Genomic DNA, 8,652 nt, shown 5'->3' on the forward strand with positions numbered 1-8,652 from the left:
TCAGCAGCCCTTCCAATTTACAGAAGTGAGAAGTAAAGCCAAGACCCCAGGGGAACCATGACCTCAGTGAGCCTGATCTTCAAAACATGCCTAGATGAGGTAAAGGTGGAAGCTAATGAACCACACACCAAGGCTGAAGAAATGCTTGTACTTTACCAATGGGAGAGGAGAATATGTCGTAACCAGTGGGGACCAGCTGTTTTTTTACAACAGTCTCAAAGCCTCCCTCCCCCTGGCCTGTCTGATGTGATTTCCAGAAGTGACACTTCTGTTAGTGTGTACAATGTGGTGATGACCTCAGTCTGCCCCAATAGATAGGGGGCACCTGATGTCTGAGGAGGATCCATGAAGTGTCCTGGGGGACTTGGCTTCATGACCTCTGAAGCGGAAACTGCTTTTCATAAAGGCAACATGTTCTGTGGATGTTGGTGGGGCTCTTGAGCCAGGGACCCCCTACACAAACGTGACATGTGGGAACAAGTTCATCTGACCCAGAGGCCAGACAGGTCTTTGAGATGAACTGCGATGTGTCGCCAATCACGTGACAAGGAGAATGCCACAAAAATGTTCCCCTTCCTGCCTCAGCGCAGGGGAAACCCAGTGTCTCAGAAGTGCTTGGGCTGGAGAGGGGAGGAGTGCAGGGCTGGGAATCTATTGTTGGGTGTTCCCATTGGAACAAGGCTGCTCTCTCACCACCAGAACCAAAGAGGGAGGCAGCAACACAGAGCAAACAGACTTGTTGTACGGGCCACATGCTGGCAGTGTTTATAGTTTGTTCCTGAGAAACATGATGGTGTAGCACAATGGGGCGTTGGCCCATGCTTCCTCACTACGCAACAGGCAAGGCAATTGCTTAGGACTTGAGAGACCTTGGTTCAAGTCCCTGTGCTTGGCCACAGGTTTTCTCACTGTCCCACAGCAAATGACTCTTACAAAACTACTCAAGATAGCTACGTCCCATGCAGACTGCGAAGAGCTACAAAAGGATCTCTCAAAATTGAGTGACTGGGCAACAAAATGGCAGCTGAAATTCATTGCTGATGAATGTAAAGTAATGCATATTGGGAAAACATAATCCCAACTATACATATGAAATGATGGGATTTAAATTAGCTGTTACCACTCAAGAAAGAGATCTTGGAGTCATTGTGGATAGTATCAGAGGGGTAGCCATGTTAGTCTGGATCTGTAAAAGCAGCAGAGTCCTGTGGCACCTTATAGACTAACAGATGTTTTGGAGCATGAGCTTTCGTGGGTGAATACCCACTTCGTCGGATGCATTGTGGATAGTTCTCTGAAAACATCCACTCAATGTGCAGCGGCAGTCAAAAAGGCAAACAGAAAGTTGGGATTCATTAAGAAAGGGATAGATAATAAGATAGAAAATATCATATTGTCTCTATAGAAATACATGATACACCCACATCTTGAATACTGTGTGCAGATGTGGTCACCCATTTTCAAAAAAGAGATATTGGAATTGGAAAAGGTTCAGAAAAGGGCAACAAAAACTACTAGGGGTATGAAACGGCTGCCATATGATGAGAGATTAATAAAAGTGTGACTTTTCAGCTTGGAAAAAAGATGAATAAGGGGAGATATGATAGAGGTCTATAAAATCATGACTGGTGTGGACAAGTAAATAAGGAAGTGTTATTTACTCCTTCTCGTAACTCAAGAACTAGAGGTCACCCAATGAAATTAATAGGCAGCAGGTTCAAAACAAAGAAAAGGAAGTATTTCTTCACACAATGCACAGTTAACAGGGTTATTCCATACCCCTAATCATTTTTGTTGTCCTTTTCTATACCTTTTCAAATTCCAAAATATCTTTTTGAGGATGAGGCAACCACATCTGCACGCAGCATTCCCATACCCAGACTCCCCTGTCAAGCCTCACCCGGTATGTCCAGAACCCCCTAGCCCTCCATACCCAAACCCCACCCCACTGAACCTCAACCCCTATATCTGGAGCCCCCCTGTCTCCAGACCCCCTGCTTCTGGATGCCAACCCCTTCATCCAGACCACCCCTCACTGAGCTCCCTGCACTCAAATCCCCATCCTGATGCTCCACCCCCTGCATCACCCTGAGCCCCCAATCCAGACCCCCACGCCATAGACTGCCAACTAGCTGCACCCAGACCACCACCTCACCAAGCCCCACTCCTCCAGCACTCAGACCCCCCTGCTGAGACCCCCCACACCCAAACCCCTCTGCTGAGTCCCAACAACCTTCCCCTGGAAACCCCTGCAGAGTCCCATTGCCCTTCACCTGGAATCCCCACAACGAGCCTCTGTGCATCCAGATCCCCCCACACCTAGACCCCCCACTGAGCTGCCTTCACTCAGATTGTCCAACACAGAATCCTCTCACCCCACACCTAGATCCCTCCAAACTGAGCCCCTCCACACACGGATCCTGACTGGTTGAGCATACCTACCCCACACCTGGTATGACTGGTGCAGAGAGGCTGGGCCCCAGGGTGTTTCTGGGGAAGGCCCAGGCCTTGTGCTTTGTCAGAGTCGGGTTCAGCCTCACCGCTGAGTCTGTGTCCTGGGGGTGGGCTGCAGGGTGATCTTCCACCTTCGTGCAGCCAGTGGCCTGTGCTCCCCACTGCTATGCTGGAGCCTCTGCATTTATTTATTGACAAATAAAGCTTTGTTTGCCTCAGTAGTAGTATTGTGTAAGTGCAACTTTAAAATGTAGATTTTTTTTTTTGTTACATAACTGCACTCAGAAACAAAACACTGTAAAACTTTAGAGCCTACAAGTTCACTTGGTCCTACTTCTTGTTCAGCCAATTGCTAAGACAAACAAGTTTGTTTACATTTATGGGAGATAATGCTGCCTGCTTCTTATTTACGTCACCTGAAAGAGAGAACTGGATCCCCCCTGTTCACATGCTTGTTGACCCCTCAAAGAATTCCAGTAGATTGAGGAGACATGATTTCCCTTTACAAAGGCCATGTTGACTCTTCCCCAACAAATTATGTTCATCTATGTGTCTGACAATTCTGTTCTTAGTTTCAACCAGTTTGCCTGGTACCGGCCTGTTATTGCCGGGATCACCTCTGGAGCCCTTTTTAAAAATTGGCATCATATTAGCTATCCTCCAGTCATTTGGTACAGAAGCTGATTTCTTTGGTAGGTTACAAACCACAGTTAGTAGTTCTGCAATTTCACATTTGCATTCCTTCAGAACTCTTGGGTGAATACCACCTGGTCCTGGTGACTTATTACTGTTTAATTTATCAATCCATTCAAAAACCTCCTCTAATGACACCTCAATTAGGGACTGTTCCTCAGATCTGTCACCTAAAAAGAATGGCTCAGGTTTGGGAATCTCCCTCAATCCTCAGGCATAAAGATCCATGAAAAAAATTCATTTAATTTTTTCACAATGGCCTTATCGTCCTTGAGTGCTCCTTTAGCTTTTCAGTCTTCCAATGACCCCACTGGTTGTTAAGCAGGCTTCCTGCTTCTCATGTGCTTAAAAAAATGTTTGTTATTAGTTTTTGAGTCTTGGGCTAGCTGTTCTTCAAATTCTTTTTTGACTTTCCTAATTATATTTTTGCACTTCACTTGCCAGAGATTATGCTCCTTTCTATTTTCCTCACTAAGATTTAACTTTCACTTTTTAAAGGATGTATTTTTGCCTCTCACTGCTTCTTTTACTTTGTTGTTTAGACATGGTGACACTTTTTTGGTTTTCTTAATATGTTTTTTTAATTTGGGGTATACATTTAAATTGAGTCTCTATTATGGTGTCTTTAAAAAGTTTCCGTGCAGATTGCAGGGATTTCATTTTTGGCACCGTACCTTTTAATTTCTCTTTAACTAACCTTATCATTTTTGTATAGTTCCCCTTTCTGAAATTAAATGCTACCATATTGGGCTGCTGTGGTGTTCTCCCTGCCACAGGGATGTTAAATGTAATTATATTATGTTCACTATTACCAAGTGGTCCAGCTATATTCACCTCTTGGACCAGATCCTGTACTCCACTTAGGACTAAATCAAGAATTGCCTCTCCTCTTGTGTGTTCTGGGACTAGCTGCTCCAAGAAGCAGTTATTAAGGTGTCAAGAAACTTTATCTCTGCATCACCTACTAAGGTGACATGTTCCCAGTCAATATGGGGATAGTTGAAATCCCCCATTATTACTGAGGGGTTTTGTTTTGTTTTTTATTTTAATAGCCTCTGTAATCTCCCTGAGCATTTCACAGTCACTATCACCATCCTGGTCAGGTGGTCATTACTAAATCCTTACTGCTATATTATTTTTATCAAAGCATGAAATTACTATCCATAGATAATCTAAGGTACAGTTTGGTTCATTTACAATTTTTACTTCATTCGATTCTACGCTTTCTTTCAAATATAGTGCCACTCCCTTACCAACATGACCTGTTCTGTCCGTCTGATATATTTTGTACCCTGGTATTACTGTATCCAATCGATTATCCTCATTCCACCAAGTTTCTGTGATGTCTATTATATCAAAATCCTCATTTAATACAAGGCACTCTAGTTCACCCATCTTATTATTTAGACTTCTAGTATTTGTGTATAAGCACTTAAAAATTGTCACTTTTCAGCTATCTGCCTTTACATGATGTAATTGAATGGGACTCTTTTTCATTTGACTGTTTCTCATTAGATCCTACCCATATTTTATCATTTTCCATCCTCTCCTCCTTACTAGGACATAGAAAATCTCCATTAATAGATCCTCCCCTAAGGGATATCTTTGTCCGACCATGTGTTCTTCTGCACTTGTGAGCTTTCCAGCAATCTGGTTCCATTTTGGTTTAGGTCCTGCCTCAGCACAACACTTCCAGCCCAACCTTGCTATGATTCTAGGCCTTCCAGCAAAGGGCACCCAGTAAAAGTTTGTTTTCCAGGTGGTATTCTCTTGTTCTTTGAATCTGGCTTTCAGAGGCATTTCTGTTCCAATGGAAATGCCAGTGAATCCATTTCTCAGACCCTATGGAGCATGGGATCCATCTCAGATTAAATGTTTGTGGGGACAGGGCCTTTATTAAAATACACTGGACAGGTCCAATATTTTCATTCTCCTAATCACTTTCTTTGTTATTCTCCTGCTCCTTCTTTTCATTGAATATTGGCTGAGGATCAGAGATCAGGAGCCAGAGGGTTGAATTCAAGAATCAGATATGACGCAGAAGGCAGGAGTCTGAGGACTGGGACTACTCCCCAACTCGAAGGAGTGGAAGTGTCGCTCACATGCCCTCCGAGAGAGCAGCGCCCACAGATGAGCTCAAGCATTCTTCAGCTTTGCTTCTCTTAGCTGTCTTCCTCCACCCATCTTGCTTTGCAGCTCTCCAGCAACCACCCGAGTCAAATCCCAGAGAGCAATTTACTGCTTAGGGTCCCAGTTTGCAATATGTGGTTTTTCAACAGTGAGAAGTGAGACGTGAGGCACCAGCCAGGTCAGCTGCATTGCCGGCGAGTGACATTTAAAGGTGTATGTGGTTTCTTATGTGGATTCTCGCCGTACCAAGTGATATGGGTATGTGCTTGAAGGTCCTCAGTTCTCAGAAAAGGACCGGCCTGACTAATCATCTCTGTAACATCTCTGAAGGATTCGCTGCTCTTCTGACTGTGCTCAGTTATTTATAAGCTCAGCACAGTGGCTACCCCTGTGTGTCTGGAATGGGAAAGGTCAGGGACTAAATTAAAATACCTCATGGACCAGAACTACTACATTCCGGAAAGTTCAGTTAACAGGGGCTCTGCGTGTGTATTGAGAGAGGTGAGACTGCACCTCCTAATTCCTGTCCGGGTTTGAGGTGGAAGCAATGAAAGGTCAGACAAAAGGCTGTCCTCAGGCAGCCATGTTGTCCCCTTCAGCAGCATGCGTGTAGGAAGCTGACAGCAGCTGCATGCAGGAACACCCTGGCTATCCGTTTTCCTAGGCTACCTAAAACCAGCACGTCCAGGGAATCTCATTGGAGTGCTGTTTCCCGTGGGATCTGCAGCCTTCGTTTCAGTTCCCAAAGGTTCATGTAAACATCCCAAACAGAACCGGTGACACTTCCAGCAATGGACAAAGCACAGGTGTCTCACTGTTGACAGTCTGATGCCCAGCAGAAGAGAAGGAACATGCTGTCCAAACCCTTCACTCTCTTTTGCTAGCGAGTTGAGGGTAACATGTGATGGGCAGTCTGTGGCGGCTTTGTAGTGGTGTCTCTCCCAAATGGTGGCAAGTGACCAGAAGCCTGAGGGTCACACTTAATTGGAGCTGCTGGGAGGGATAAATCACCACCCTACTTTATTTCTTTGCCTCTCTGGCCTTGTCACAGAGAGTCAAAGTCAGCCCTGGGAACTGAGGGCTCCACCTTGCCTTGGAAGGAGCAAAAAGGACAGCAATATTTATAACCCAAACCAGCCTGCTGCTCATGCTCTTCTTAGCATAGGCGCAATGTTCCTCAGGTGGCACATGACCAGGATTCCTCACCGAATTCGGTCAGCACGCTTTGCTGGGCTAGCATATCTTTCTCTGCTGTTGCACTGAAGAAACAGTGGTGGGGTAGGTGCAGGGGTGGTTGTTGCCATAGCCTTTGAAGTGTTATGTTTCTATTTGACACATTTCACAGCTACAGCTTATCTGCAAAGTGGGTTATTCTTCTGAGGTCTGGTTTGCTAGCCTACCACCTTGTGCAATGGTTCCATGCTAACACGCAGAGAAGCTGTGGTCACTTTGATTCAGAAGAGGCTGCTGCTGAGGTGATGCAGCACAGCAAACCCAAGGCACATCAGCTCAGTAAACAATCGCCTTCATTCGCATGTCTCTGGCCCAGAATGCAGCTGGAAGAGGTGCTGAACTGCAGCTCCCTGGCAGATGTCTCAGCAACGTGCTTTAAACCCAGAGCTTGCATCTGCTTGATTGGAAATTCAATGGCAGATGGACTGTCCTGCCTAGGGTCTCACAGAACTAACGGCTGGCTGCAGACCTTTCCCGCTTGGGAACAAAATAATTCTAGAGCAGCCAATGGCAAGGACTCTCTTTTCCCAAGTTAGAAACAGGAATGGCTAGAACACAGGACTCAGGTGGTAATGACAGGTTTCAGAGTAGCAGCCGTGTTAGTCTGTATCCGCAAAAAGAAGAGGAGTACTTGTGGCACCTTAGAGACTAACAGACGTTTTGGAGCGTGAGCTTTCGTGGGTGAATACCCACTTCATTGTCATGCGTGGAAAATATCAGTAGGAAAGATATATAAAAAAAAATAAATCCCTCTCACCCTATGGGGTGGTATGTGTCTCCTCAACCGCGTGTCCTTCACCAGAGGCCTGGGAGTGAGGGTTCTGCCGCAGTATCTTACTGTTCTAGCACTGCATCTTCTGGACAGAGAGCTCTGATGTTTGTCTGGATCTGTGGAGCCACTCACCCAGCTTGGAGTCACAGCCCAAGTGCTCCTACCACCATGGGACCACTTTGGCCTTCACTTTCCACTCCTCTCTAGTCTCTCTTCAGGCCCTGGTACTTCTCCAGCTTCTCATATCCTTCTTCCTGATGTTTGCTGTCACTTGCACTGGTATAATCTATCACACCGCTGTCTTCTGGTCCTTGTAATTATCCACGATGTCTGTTGATGTGGCAGTACCTGCTGTCGCTGGATCTGGAAGTCCACAGAATCTTAGCCCTGCTATTCTCCAACTTCTGTGGAATCTCCATCTGGTCTTGGAGGGTCTAGCACATACGTTGTGCAGATGTTCCAGTACACAATGCCACCACTTGGTTGTGCCATCAGTGTATGCTGTTCCTGCCTGCATCTACATCCCGCAGCTATGTGTTGGCTGTCTCGAGGCCTCGTCGCACAATCCTGCACCTTGGGTCCTCTCTAGTGTGGTAGACCCCTGCTTCAATGGATCTGGTGCTCAGTGCCTGTTCCTGTGCTGCTATGATCTATATATATATATATATAGACACACAGAGAACATGAAACATAGTTATAACTATTTCCCCACCCCCACACCCACAGTTCCTTACATCTCCTTGTCAATTGCTGGAAATGGGCCATTTTCATTACCACTACAAACAGTTCTTTTTCTCTCCTGCTGATAATAGCTCACCTTAACTGCTCACTCTCCTTATAGTGTGTATGGTAACACCCATTGTTTCATGTTCTCTGTGTGTATATATATATATATCTTCCTACTGTATTTTCCACTGCATGCAGCCGATGAAGTGGGCTGTAGCCCACGAAAGCTTATGCTCAAATAAATTTGTTAGTATCTAAGATGCCACAAGTACCTCCTGTTCTTTTTGTGGTAAAGACAGAAATCTGACATCTATATACTGCTGTTCGTCCTGAAAGGATGAAGGATCCCACTGTATGTTTGCACATAACCAAGCATGCTGCGGCCCTGATCCTGACTGGGTGTTATTGTGATACAAGCAGTCATAGCAATACTGGGCCTTTATACAGCATGCGGCCTGCTCAGAGCACTTCATAATCCATTCTCACAACACACCTGGGAGGCAGGTAGTATCTTTATCCCCATATCACAGAGGCCCAGGTCGGGGAAGTGACAGCAAGTCAGGAGTAGGGCCAGGATTAGCGCTCATGCTCTTTGAGCCTCAGCTTTGTTTTCATTGCTCCAGGCATTGCTGCCTCACCACTGG

Source organism: Chelonoidis abingdonii, chromosome 13 (genome assembly GCF_003597395.2).
Source record: "Chelonoidis abingdonii isolate Lonesome George chromosome 13, CheloAbing_2.0, whole genome shotgun sequence".
Classification (NCBI taxonomy): domain Eukaryota; kingdom Metazoa; phylum Chordata; order Testudines; family Testudinidae; genus Chelonoidis; species Chelonoidis abingdonii.